The 13527-nt window shown below is 40.9% G+C and overlaps 1 protein-coding gene and 1 non-coding gene across 30 annotated transcripts in view; both read right to left on the reverse strand.

Moving 5' to 3' along the window:
* The window catches only part of ELMO1 (engulfment and cell motility 1), a 588268-nt gene that overhangs the window by 297883 nt on the left and 276858 nt on the right, over positions 1 to 13527 (reverse strand). The gene's annotated exons all lie outside the window — the stretch shown is intronic.
* On the reverse strand, positions 2920 to 3020 carry LOC118144016 (small nucleolar RNA U13). The gene has a single exon (XR_004728485.1). It is a non-coding gene; the product is annotated as a small nucleolar RNA U13 (small nucleolar RNA).

Consider the following 13527-nt stretch of genomic DNA (forward strand, 5'->3'; position numbering starts at 1 on the left):
TGGCATGATGTCCAGAAAAGGCTCTGAACAGAGCTCGGAACCAGGTGGGCTCTGGCAAGGTGGCAGCTGTCAACCATGAGCTTTCAGTCTGGAGTGGCTTCAGCATCCTTCACTGCATTCTGCTGAAGCTCCCTCTTTTTTTTTTTTTTTTTTTTGAGACGGAGTTTCGCTCTTGTTACCCAGGCTGGAGTGCAATGGCGCGATCTCGGCTCACTGCAACCTCCGCCTCCTGGGTTCAGGCAATTCTCCTGCCTCAGCCTCCTGAGTAGCTGGGATTACAGGCGTGAGCCACTGCCCCCAGCCTGAAGCTCCCTCTTGACGAAATCCTGGTCCTTAAGCCATGCCTGGTTCCCCTCAGGATATCAACTGCCCTTGAGCTCTTACTAGACTTCAGATGTCATTCACGTGAAGTTTGGCTTTCTCACTGGCTCCAGGGTTCTAATTCCCAACACCATTCTGAGCCCACACTTATCTTGAATCCCATAAACATTGTACTAAAGGGGCCTCCTTCCTGACACTGTTGAACTGTACCTACCTTCATCCCCAGGGTTTTACCAACATGATCAGACAAGTAATTAAAGAAGCAAAAGTGGCCGGGTACAGTGGCTCACACCTGTAATCCTAGTACTTTGGGAGGCTGAGGCAGGTGGATCACGAGGTCAGGAAACCGAGACCATCCTGGCCAACATGATGAAACCCCGTCTCTACTAAAAATATAAAAATTAGCCAGGCACAGTGGTGTGCACCTGTAGTCCCAACAGCTTGGAAGGCAGAGGCAGAAGAACCTCTTGAACCTGGAAGACGGAGGTTGCAGTGAGCCAAGATAGCACCACTGCACCCCAGCCTGGGAACACAGTGAAACTCTATCTTCTAAACAAATAAATTAATTAAATAAGTAAATAAATAAATTAGAAGCAAAAGTCCCCAAAATATTGTGAGGATATTCTACCTTCTCTATCTCAGTGAGTTCAGGACATTTTTAGTTTCCCACCCGATGGTCACTTGCTCTATTCATGAGGATTTCTCTGGCAAAGAATTTAATAGTCTTTCCTGTTTTCCACTCATTTATACTTTCGGCAACATCTTACCTGACTTTTGGGTGCCAACCTATACAAGCTACATAAGAAAATATATCACAGTACTTTGAGTATTCTGTCAATTCAAAATTTATGACCCTAAACCACTTCAAGTATGAAACACTTTAATTACTACCTTAAGAAAATGGCTAGGTACACTAGATAAGGTGATCAATGCAACATTCAAATACACAGGAAATTTCTACTCCTTGATGTGTCTGTGTTTCATTGACTGGCATTTACTGTAAATGCTTTCACCAAAGCATTACAGAAAGCCGTCAGGTAATCAAATAAATATGTATCTCAGTTAAGCATGATGTCATCTTCCAGACCATCTCAAGTGAGGCAGAGTTTGTAAACAGAGAGGTCAACAGAAAAAAGGGGTGGAGAGAAGGGAAGGAGGGAGAAAAGTGGAAATAATGGAAGAGGGAGGAAGATAAGAAAAAGTGCAGGGTGGGGGTAAACTAGAACGAAGTAAATGTCATGTCTGATAACGCTCAATTCCTCCCTAAGAGATCATTCTGAAGGCCCAATCATGTGTTTCTAAAGCCTTCGAAAACAGAAGAATCTTCTCAAATCCCCTGAAGAACAAGGACGGGAACTCCAGGAAACCAACACACACATGACTGAGAGCTTAGAAAACCCCACACCAGGTGCTAGAGGAGCAAAGATAAACGGCTGTCTCCGTGGGGCACCCCTGCACCCCCAGGCTGTTCTGAAATGTTCTGGCTAGCTTCCTTGCACAAGCCCAGCTCTGGCGCCTGAAAGTCTTCCATCCACATGAGGAGAATTTGCTAATCACATTGAAGTCACTTGATGAAGTCTAACTCATGCACAGGCTCAGCAATCTACTTTTAAACCTCGTAAACATGCGTTTTCATCTCTGCAGGTCACTATGAACTGCTACCAAGAGCACTTGTCAACCTATAAATACATAACATAATAACAAGTAGTAACTGTTTCACTTGAGAGGGTTAAATCTTGACAAAGTGACATTTTTTAAAAGCTGAAAACAGTGCTCATAAAAATATAGAATAAATATATGTCAAGATTTACTCAACTCAGTAATGAAGAAACCAGCAAGATGATAAGACTGAGCCAAAGAGAGCTGATGGAGAAGGTGTTTCTACCCTTTGAAAATTTTAGTATAAAATTGCTAGATTACCTGCAGAGCTGGTTAATGCCCTAAAATCTGTAACATGTAGCGTTCTTTTTTCCACTAGACAGATACTGCCAAAAATCTATACATCAACACACAACTTCCCAGTGTCTAGACTCCAGTGAAGAGTAAAAAAACGAAAATTAAACATAAGGAAGTTCTCCTGAAAAATAATCCTTGGTCAGGCTTATTTATTCAATAAAACGTTCCAACATGACATTGAAAGGACATACTGCTCTGCTTTTTTGCCTTATTTCCAAGTTTTAAATAATTTTTCTAAACCCATTGGCTAAAATTCTACACATTTCAAATAAAGGAGAATACAACTATGATTCGAGCCACTTTCAGTGACAAATACAGATATTTTTCCCTTGCTTTTCCTCTTCTCACTTAGAAGGTCATCCTTAAATCAGATTTCTAAATTTCTTAGAGTAAAACAAATATTTGAATTATTCAGGGAAAAGTTTTTTTAACCTGCCACTTAAATGTTCAGACTGAGTCACTTTAGCTGTCTTGAGAAAAGGATATTGTCAACACCTGTGAGCATCCTAAGGCAGGGAAGAGCACACTGAGACACCGTTGTTAACACCTGTGAGCATCTGAAGGCAGGGAAGAGCACACTGAGAAACCAAGACATCGCAAAACCTCTCGCTTTTGCTTTTTTTCGTTTTCACTTTCTTCCCACGTCAGATGGGTCATGTGCCGACATCACCACAGATATGAGGAAGGCACATGTCACACATGAGTGTGAGAACTCAATCATCACACTTAGAAACCAACAGGAACAGCTTTTGCTTTTGACTTGGCATTTTGGGTTATGAGCACAGTAAAAGTCCACAATTCTCAACTGAAACATTAGAAATTCTAGAAATATTTAATCATCATCTTTCATTGACTCTAAGATACACATTTCTTCCCCTGCCACCCCCCCCGCCTTTTTTTTTTTTTTTTTTTGAAACAGAGTCTTGCTCTTGTCACCCAGGCTGGAGTGCAGTGGCACAATCTCGCTCACTGTAACCTTCGCCTCCCAAGTTCAAGCAGTTCTCCTGCCTCAGCCTCTGGAGTAGCTGGGATTACAGGCGCATGCTACCACACCTAATTTTTTTATTTTTTAGTAGAAACAGGGTTTTACCATGTTGGTCAGGTTGGTCTCAAACTCCTGACCTCGGGTGATCTGCCCACCTCAGCCTCCAAAGTACTGGGATTACAGGTGTGGGCCACCACGCCCAGCCCAGATGCACAGTTCTTTCCATCTATTACCAATTCGAAATTTGGGTAGAATTTCACAGTAAATGACATCTTTCAACTGCAATCAGATGGACAGCAGTTGCTAAGCAATTTTCATGTGTGAATATTTAAAAATTCAGCATTGAATTGAATTTGCAGAATGGGTCTCAGCCTCTGTAATGAAAACCCTGAGATATATCAGAGCAGTTCCTAACCCTATGTATCAAATGGTTGTTGGAAATGCTGGGGTCTGTTCCTCTACATTCCTAGCCCAGCAACATCAGAAAGAAGTGTGTTAATATGCCAAGATTGCAGTGGAAAACAGCTTCAGAACTCAGCACCAGGGAATTTTCTTTCTCCCCTCCCTTCCTCTGCTTTTCCTTTCCCCTCCCCTCCTCTCCCCTTCCCTTCTTCTTTCTTTCTTTTTCTCTCTCTTCTTTCTTTCTGTTTTTCTTTCCTTCCTCTCTTTCTCTGTCTCCCTCCCTCCCTCCTTCCTTCCCTTTTTTTGAGACAGAGTCTCCCTCTGTGACCCCGGCTGGAGTACAGTGGCACTGTCTCAGCTCACTGCCTCTGCCTCCCAAGTTCAAGTGATTCTTGTGCCTCAGCTTCCCAAAAAGTTGGCATTACAGGCATGTGCCACCTCAATGGGCTAATTTTTGTATTTTTAGTAGTGACAGGGCTTTGCCACATTGGACAGGCTAGTCTCAAACTCCTGGCCTCAAGTGATCTACCCGTCTCAGTCTTCCAAAGTTCTAGGATTACAGGTGTGAGCCACCACACCTGGCTGAATTTTCATTAAAAAGAAAACAAAAACTATTTTTTCCAGAAACTTTGTAGAAGGTGTTAAAGCAAAATAAGCAAAAATACAAATTCTTTTAAAACTATTGGCTGGGCTTGGTGGCTCACACCTATAATACCAGCACTTTGGGAGGCCAAGGTGGGAGGATCACGAGGTCAAGAGATCGAGACCATCCTGGAAAACATGGTGAAACCCCATTTCTACCAAAAATACAAAAATTAGCCGGGTTTGATGGCACACACCTGTAGTCCCAGCTGCTTGGGAGGCTGAGGCAGGAGAATTGCTTAAACCCGGACGGAGGAGGTTGCAGTGAGCCGAGATCACATCACTGCACTCCAGCCTGGCAACAAAGCAAGACTCAGTCTCAAAAAAACAAAACAAAACAAAACAATTTCACCAATGTTCTTTATAGCACAAAGGACAAATTGTGTGGCAAAGTATAGACACTAAAGAATTGAGGTGAAAGTGATTCAGAAGACCTAAACTTTCTTGTGTAGAAATTTCAGGAGTAAAACTTATCTGATGTGTTTTTCTTGTATTTTTTATATGTTCATAAGATTGTTAAATAATAAATATCTATATATCATTAAGTTCAGAAGAGTTTTTTCAATAAATATATCTTTAAAATATATTAGATACACTCAATTCTTTCCTAAGAGGTCATCTAAATAATGAAAGGTGCTGGGAATTAGTTTAACCAGCTAGGTTTCTTTTTCTCAGCTGTACATAAAATGTGCATCTAACAATCAGTGGCGTCATGGGCAATAAAATATGTACATAAAAATATAGATACAGCAGCAACAAGATCTAAATAGGTGATTTCTAGGTAAACTTCTTATTAGCTAAAAATAATCCATTAGTTTATTTTTGTGACCAGGCCTTACTTTCTCTTGTAATACATTTTAGACAGATGGGAAGCAATAAAGAGTATCTATCTTAGAGAACTGCTTATACCCATCAACTTCTAAACACAATCAGATCCAATCCAAAGACTAAAAATCAACACAATTCACCATGTTGGGTTTTTCAATTTTGTACTATTATCTGTTCAATATATAAGTAAAGTTAATAAAAATATTTTTAAAATAAAAACTTTTCATTTGGAAGAACATATTCTTGCCATTTAAAAGAGACAAGCTGGGCAATAATAGAACCTAGCAGTTGTAAGGGCTTCCAGTGACTAACCTACAAGAAAACGTTCAAAGACAGAGCTGAGTTTCCACGACTTAAAGTGAGTGCACTCTCTAGAGGAAAAGAAAAAGCAATTCCATATGGAGGGTTTTAATTTTAGATGGCTTCTCTTGTCAGTTTCATTTCTGTTCCTCCCCTTCTTTGAAATTCACTGTTCTCAGAAATTCTGTAAAGGGTTGAGGGTGGGGAGAGAATTGTCTGTGCTTACATTAAAAAAAAAAAAAGTCATCTCAAACTGAAGTCCTCTTCTGAGGCACTTAAGATATTTCAAGAAAAGAAATTTGCTCTCAATATTTCTCCGAACATAAGAAAGTCTAAGTGAGACATTTCAAGGCATCTCTCATTTCACTTCCTCCCTCATTCCCATCCAAAAGGCCAAAACACCAAATCAGCTTATTATATTATTCTTGCAATTCTTTCACAGACTTCATCAGCTGAATGCAGAAAAGGTAAGATTTGATGCAACAATTTGTAAATAGGGGAGTTAAGCTGTTATCAGAAGGCACGAGCAGCCTAGATTAGGATATTAGAGTCTATAGCTAGTAGTAAAAGGGTTTGTCTTAGGTGAATACATTGCCGACCACACCAGAAACAGAACTCAAGCCAACTACTCGATTACCAAGTAGTGCGTTTATGTTATGCTGAGAAGGAAAACTGCCATCTTCATTACAACATTGAAGCTAAAAAAAATTGGTTCCACTTCCATGTAAGTATTGCATGCTTGACACAGCAAACAGAGTTTTCCATTGATTATTTTCATTGAGTCCAAATTTCCCATCACTGGCAGACGGCTCTTACTCATCTCAGCAAGCTCCTAGCAGACTGACTCTCTACTGAGCAAGGAGTAAAAGGGAGCAGGGAACTCGGATCCAGAAACAATGAGAAAATGGAGTTGAAACGGTTACCTAAGAACCTTCTGTTACAGTAAACAGCTTTCACAAGACCTGACTTTCCTCTTCAATGAAATGTGAAATAGCATTTCCTGTGTCTTAAGTTCATCTGCCTAATAAAATGTTTATAAAAGGATTACATCATCTGCAACCATACCTAATTTAAGGCAAACTCATTTAATTCTAGAGATGCACTCTTTGAAATTGGATTCAGAGACTATGTGATATCTCAGTATTCTCTGTCCTGGCCAGTATGGGTCAGAACTTGGGACCACTGCAGGCCACTTCTTATTCATGCTACACCATCTTCTGGCCCTGAGTTACCATGTGGGGTTCCAAGAGAAAGGACCATTGAGGGAGTACAAGCCAAGTCACAGAGATCCCCATCGATGGAAGGAAGTGATGGAGTAGATGGCCAAAGACTCCTATTAATTTGCCTGTGAATGTTATTTCAAATCTGCCTTTGATTATATACTGGACCAATTATCAAGGAATTTATTTCAAATTAAGGAGTGAAGCTACATTGCAAACGCACAGATAGCTCCTACAGGCTGCTGTTTTTGAGTGAATAACTAAGTAAGTGAGCCTGAAAGGGGTTCAGCACAGCCCAAGTTTCCCCTCTCTGACCTTCTCCACCAGCCTCACGGCAGCATCTTGCGCAGGTGTAACTCAAAACATAAACCCAAGGTGAAATCCTTCTTGATCAAAGCTTGTTAAACTCAAAACTTATGAACTTATGTAGAGAAAAGAAATATTTTTCTTTTTAAAAGGCATCTCTTTCACCTCCAGGCTCCACTGAGAACCACCCCCCCAAACCTGAAAGCTCAAAGCAGACAGTGCCTGCTCGGTCAGTTTTAGTGAGCTTAGACAAAGATAAACCACATGGTGGTGACTCCCCCAAGCCCCAGCAATTCCAGGAATTACTACTGAATCCATGGCCACATCAGCCCATCTTCTGGTGAAGCTAACGTCACCTGGCTTTATGTCCAGAATAATACCTTAGTGATTATGGGAAGATCTGATACTCAGCCCTGCTCTCTGTGCCCTCAAGCTGTCTAAACCACCTCATCAAATTCCTTCACGTAGTAAACGAAACCATGATTGAGGGGTTTAAATCTTTAGTCTTGTACCCCTCCGCATTCTACCCCAGCTTATTTGACACATTTCAAACAAACGAGAGCGTCCATGCTAAGCTTAATACCCGCCCCACTGCCTGTCTCCTATCGAGGTGCCCAGCAGTCAGCTCAGGCTTTTGTTAATCAGCGCACACCACTGAAGCCATGAAAAGACGGAATTCACTGCAACACTGATTCCAGGAGGCCAGCCTACCTCACTGTGAATCTCTGTTCACTGCATTTAACGTTCAGAGAACTCTGTTTAGAAGTCTAGTTTAATCACCAAAAACTGGGCCCCCTAAGATTCAACCGAAAAACATATTAAAACGTTTTCTGATGATTTCTAAACAGCCGACACAGGCATACGCCTCAAGAGGAAAGGGTCAGTTTGCCCCGGGCTCCTGGACATGTTAGCGTAAAGCTTCAGAACTCATCAGCCATCTGTATCGAGTGGCTATCTGAGGATGCAAGTTAGAGCTTCTCTAATCCAGCATCCAGCAATTGAGCTTAAATGTCACTTCTGGCTAGATATCCAGGCATGCCCCGTGCCCGCCATGCCCCATGGGTACAAAAAACTCCAGGCACGAGTACATGATGTTATTCATTAAACGGCACTCACTTTATGATCTGTGGCTGGCACACGGTTAATTACATGGCAAGGAGAGGTCACTGTCAGGCTAAAATGGAACCCAGCTGTCCCACAACATAATCATGTCCACCTGAGACACTGAGCCATCGCCCTTAAATCATTCGTAAGCACTAGCTTCCACAGCCTGTCTTCCATCAATAAGCCACAAATGCAGTCCCTGAATCCTGCAGTTTTTCAGCATAAAGTGACATTTTCTTAGCACAATCTAAATTTAAAACCTATTTTCCCCAATAAAAGAGGAAAGGGGTTAAGAATGGCAAAAAAAAAAAAAAAAAAAAAAAAAACCAATGAGGAAGTGGGATCTACGATGAAGTGAAGGGAGCAGACAGAAAGGTGATACAGAAAGAAAGGAGTGGGAGGGAAACAAGAAAGGAAGGAAAAGAAAAGAGAAACAGCATTTGAAACACTGCAAGGAGACAAAGACCAGGGGAATAATAAGGAGACAAAGAGAAAGAGTGAAAGAAAAATAGGCTGGGTAGTTGGTGAGATGAGCATATTCATAGCATTTGTTCCTTCCCAGTTTTGAATACGGGCTTCAGAGCAAGCTGGTCACTACTTTCAACACCTTGTGCAATGCAATTTACCAAATCTCTTTACATTTGTCTGCAAATTTTCAACGTCCAATAAGCGCATCACAGAAGGTATTGTCAGGCCACAGTCAGTCCTCCCCTTAGAACCGTGGAAACCACATAGCAGTTGAGACTGGCAGCCCACCATGGAGTTATACCCAGGGTCACCTTCCAATAGGTTTCTTAACCCTCTGGGGACACTTCACTTTCATTCTTCCCCCTGCCCAACTCAAAACCCAACAGGTCAGGCACAGTGGCTCACTCCTGTAATCCTAGCACTTTGGGAGGCGGGTGGATTGCGTGAGCTCAGGAGACCAACCTGGGAAACATGGTGAAATCTCATCTTTACTAAAAATACAAAAAATTAGCAGGCTGTGGTGATGCACGCCTGTAATCCCAGCTACTTGGGAGGCTGAGGCACCCAAGTCGCTTGAACCCGGGAGGTGGAGGTTGCCGTGAGCCGATATATCATACCACCGCCCTCCAGCCTGAGAGACAGAGTGAGACTCTGCCTCAAAGAAAGAGAAAGAAAAAAAGAAACGACTGATGATCGATTTAGAATGGACAATCTCTGTTCTCAGTGTAGAACGGTTACTTTTAGTTCCAAGTTGGACTGCAGTGCTTGAAAATGACTTTCACAGCAGCCTAAGATTCAGATTAGACATAAGAAAGAACTTTCAAGTGATGTTTGGAATGACATACCGGAGATCACAGCTGGTTCTACAATAGCCTTTGGATATAGCTGAGAATATACTGTCATTTACTGGAGATAATAATTTCAGTGCAAACTACAGTGGGCTAGACATATTTCAGAATGGCCTTTATCATCTCAACAATTTCCCAAGCTCCCCAAAGACTCATCCACTGTTATACTTTCACTGTTCGCTGTCATTTCCTAGAAGAGCTTCCTCAGAATCTTAATACTTTCAGAAGAGAACTGCTTTCTTATCATCACCTCCTCCCTATGCACTGACAAAGCACCTTGTTATAAATGACAGCATGCTAAAAACAGTAACAAATAAAACAAAACAAAATGCAACATGCAGCCTAGGAACCAGGAAAACCTTCAAATACTTTGGTCTAGCCCAGTGAGATAACTGAAAAGAAAAGAGAAAGCTGTAAGAATAAAAATATTCAATGCAATATTGTTTAGAGGAATACCGGAACATTGCATGTCCAGCAATTAAAAACATCAAAAAATATACAATGCATCAACTCAATGGAATAAACAGCCATAAAAGTAATCGTGGCTTAACAATCTGAAAAAGTGCTTGTGAGATAATGCTTCAAGGAAAACACAGAATAATCTCTTCTCTCCTATTACAATTATTTGACCATTAATGACCAAAAACTGGAAGGAATCAAAAGACAAAAATATCAGATTCTTTTATTTCTGTACTGCTTTTATGCTGATGTTGGTGCAGCACACAAAAGTCAGAAGAAAACGTACAGAAAAGGAAAACACAGTTAAAACTTTTAGAAGAATACACAACCCATGTCAGACAACACTGACATAGACCAATATGGAAGTCACAGTTCAACGAAAAAGTATGGATATGGTGCAGCCTTTAAAAATGCTTAGGGAGGACTGTAGATGTATCTTCCAGTGGGAAGAGTGACCTATGCAGAAATGGACGTTGTATGTTACAAACTTGGTAAAAGGTGGGAGGAAGAGTTCCCAGTGAAACTAAAATTAAGAGCTTCAAGGAATTAAGAGAGACCACCTTTCCATTAGACACTCTCAGAATCGGAACTCTAAACACAGCATGTTCTAGCAGAAGATTGTCAAATACAGCAAATCTGAGATTTTATTTTCTCTGCCCTGTCACAAAAACGTTCTGCATATAGCAGCTTATAAAACTCATGATATTCCACTCTGTGTCAATGGTTGCCAAACACATTCACACAGAAAGCAAAAAATACTAGCAATTAAAAACATCATAAGCACAAAGTACAAAGAAGTAGCATGGGAACAGTGCTGCTTTCAATGGTTCTCAAACTTCAGAGCTAATTAAATTTCTTTGCTTTCCCCAATTGGAAGCATAGGTGATCAGTGATATTCAAGGTACAGCACAATCACTTAAAATGCATTCTGAGAATAATTTGAATTAAATCTTAGGAAATAAACAAAAGTGACCTTCCTTCTGAATAACTGACTTTTAGGAAATAAACAAAAGTGACCTTCCTTCTGAATAACTGACTTTATTTTAAAAACTATTTGTATTTGTTTTTCTTTGTTATGTGTTGGATTTCATTCCTGTCACTTAAAGCTGTCTAAATTAGTGTCTAACAAGAGAAAGCTAGAGAGTGATTGCCCCAGCTGCCAGGTGGTCATGGATTGATTGTTTAAGATTTGTGGATTCCTCTGGCCTTCTTTTCCTTGACTCATTGTCTACTATGTGGTATATACTGAAACCTAGAGAGCTCATAAGTGAAAGGAGATTAGATAAAACCTATATATATATGTACTTCTGTATTTGAAGGGGAGGTTTAAATTATGGATTGAAATCACCTTTCTAAAATATTCACAAATCAATGACCCTCCCCAAAACTCAAGACAGCCAATGCATGATTCAGGAGGGAGTTAAGCCCTCGGGAACTTCCTGTGATGGTTAATTTTACATGTCAACTTGCCCGAGCCAAGGAACACCCAGATAGCTGGTGAAGCATTACCTCGGTGTGTCTGTGAGTGTGTTCTGGGGCAGATTAGTAGTATATTCGTCCGTTTTCACACTGCTGATAAAGACATACCCAAGACTGGATAATTTATAAAGAAAAAGAGGTTTAATGGATTCACAGTTCCACATGGCTGAGGAGGCCTCACAATCATGACAGAAGGTGAAAGGCATGTCTTACATGGCAACAGGCAAGGAAAGAATGAGAACCAAGTGAAAGGGGCAACCCCTTATAAAACCATGATATCTCATGAGTTATTCCCTATCATGAGAACAGTATGGGGGAAACCACCCCCATGATTCAATTATCTCCCACCAGGTTGCTCCCATGGGAGCTTCCCATAATTCCCAGCTACTCAGGAGTTTGAGACAGAAGAATTGCTTGAAACCAGAAGGCAGAGGTTGCAGTGAGCTGAGATCCCACCACCGCACTCCAGCCTAGGCGACAAGAGTGAAACACCATCTAGAAAAGAAAAAAAAAAAAGGGAAAAAAGAAAAGAAAGGCAATAGATACTTTTTTCTTAGAGGGAACAGACAGGGGAGGTGAATTTTATTCATGTGGCTTAAAAGTAATCCAAATTTAATCTGAGTATGTTCGCTTGGTGCTCTTTCAACTTTAAAAAAAAATGCAAAATATATTAGGAAAAGCCGAATTACCAAATACACATGAATGGGGAAAGGAGAAACAGAGAGTTGGGAAAGGCTGGCTACAGGGATGACAGAAAACAGGAGGAAGGCAGAATCACTGCCTTGGATCTGCTGCTAAAATTAGCTGTAAAATGATAATATAAGTACACAAAAGAAATCAGCAACACATCAAAATTGAGATTGTCAATTCATTCTCAAGGCAGCAAGATGCTTTTGCTTGGCAGAGGGACGTTACGTGGCGAGGTAAGGAAAGGATTCATCCTTCCAGGCAAGGTGTGCAGGAGCACAGTAGGCAGCCTGGGGAATTTTTCGCCATGCTATAGAAGATGAACTTCCTTATCTCAACAATTTACATCGTAAATTGTCGTTTTTCTCACTCAGCATTTGACAAGTGAATGAACACACAGCAAATTCCATTTGGCCACATAATATGGAAGAACGATTTTAACGCAAAGGGCTGCACAAAGTGCTTCTGCATCCCCATCTCCCAGTCTTGACGCCATAAACCTCCCATTCAATGACTCCCAAAACTAAAGGAATAGGGGCAGATGTTCCATGGCCTTCGGGAAACTGACCCTCATATCACCACAGCCCATAGAATTGGGACAGCTTTACAATGTAAGGCTAAAAAATGCCATCTTCACTCCTAAATTTAGCATGTGGAAATCAGGACCCATTTTTCCTTAGAAGGGAGATGATATATAAGAACTTGAATCTAATCACGAAAAGCATTCGACAAATCCAAATTGAGAGACAACGCACAAAACCATGGTTTGTTCTCTCCCAGAAATGTCAAGGTCAGAGAACACACAGAAAGGCAGGAGCGCCCTTCCAGATCAAAGGAGAGACAAAGAATGACAACTAATTCCACACAGGAGGGAGGACTGGATCTCGGCCCAGGAAAGAAAACGTATAAAGAAAATGTGATGAATTTTGAGTAGTGACTGTGGATCAGGCAACAGGACTGTATTAATGTGAAATTTTCAGGTTTTATCACTGTACTACAGGCCACATTTGGAAATACATACCTACTAAAGTATTTAGTGTTAAAGGGGTATGATGTCTCCACCATGCCGTGAAGCATTGAGGAGGCGGAAATGTGTGTATACACATACCCAGGCGCACACATGCGCGCACACACACGCGCACGCACACACACAGAAACAGAGAAAGCGAACATCAGGGAAAAAATGAGGCAAAACATCAACAGTGGATATATCTGGCTGAAGGTTACGGAGGAGTTCCTTGTACCATTTTTGTAATTTTTTTCCTAGTTTAAAATCGTATCAAAATAGAAACGAAAGAAAAATGATGATTTTTAGAACTAGATGGAGGGTGATTGTGCAATATTGTGAATGAAGTAAAATGAAGTAATTTAAAAACGTTTAATTTTATGTGAGGTGAATTACACCTCAGTAAGAATAAAAATAACAAAGAGAGTCCAAAGAGACTCTCCATAATTCCAGGGGCACAGTTGCCAACAAGTGACAGGCACAAACTGTTAGATGGCAAGCCATCAGCATGCCCAG

This window comes from Callithrix jacchus, chromosome 11 (genome assembly GCF_049354715.1).
Source record: "Callithrix jacchus isolate 240 chromosome 11, calJac240_pri, whole genome shotgun sequence".
Classification (NCBI taxonomy): Eukaryota; Metazoa; Chordata; class Mammalia; order Primates; family Cebidae; genus Callithrix; species Callithrix jacchus.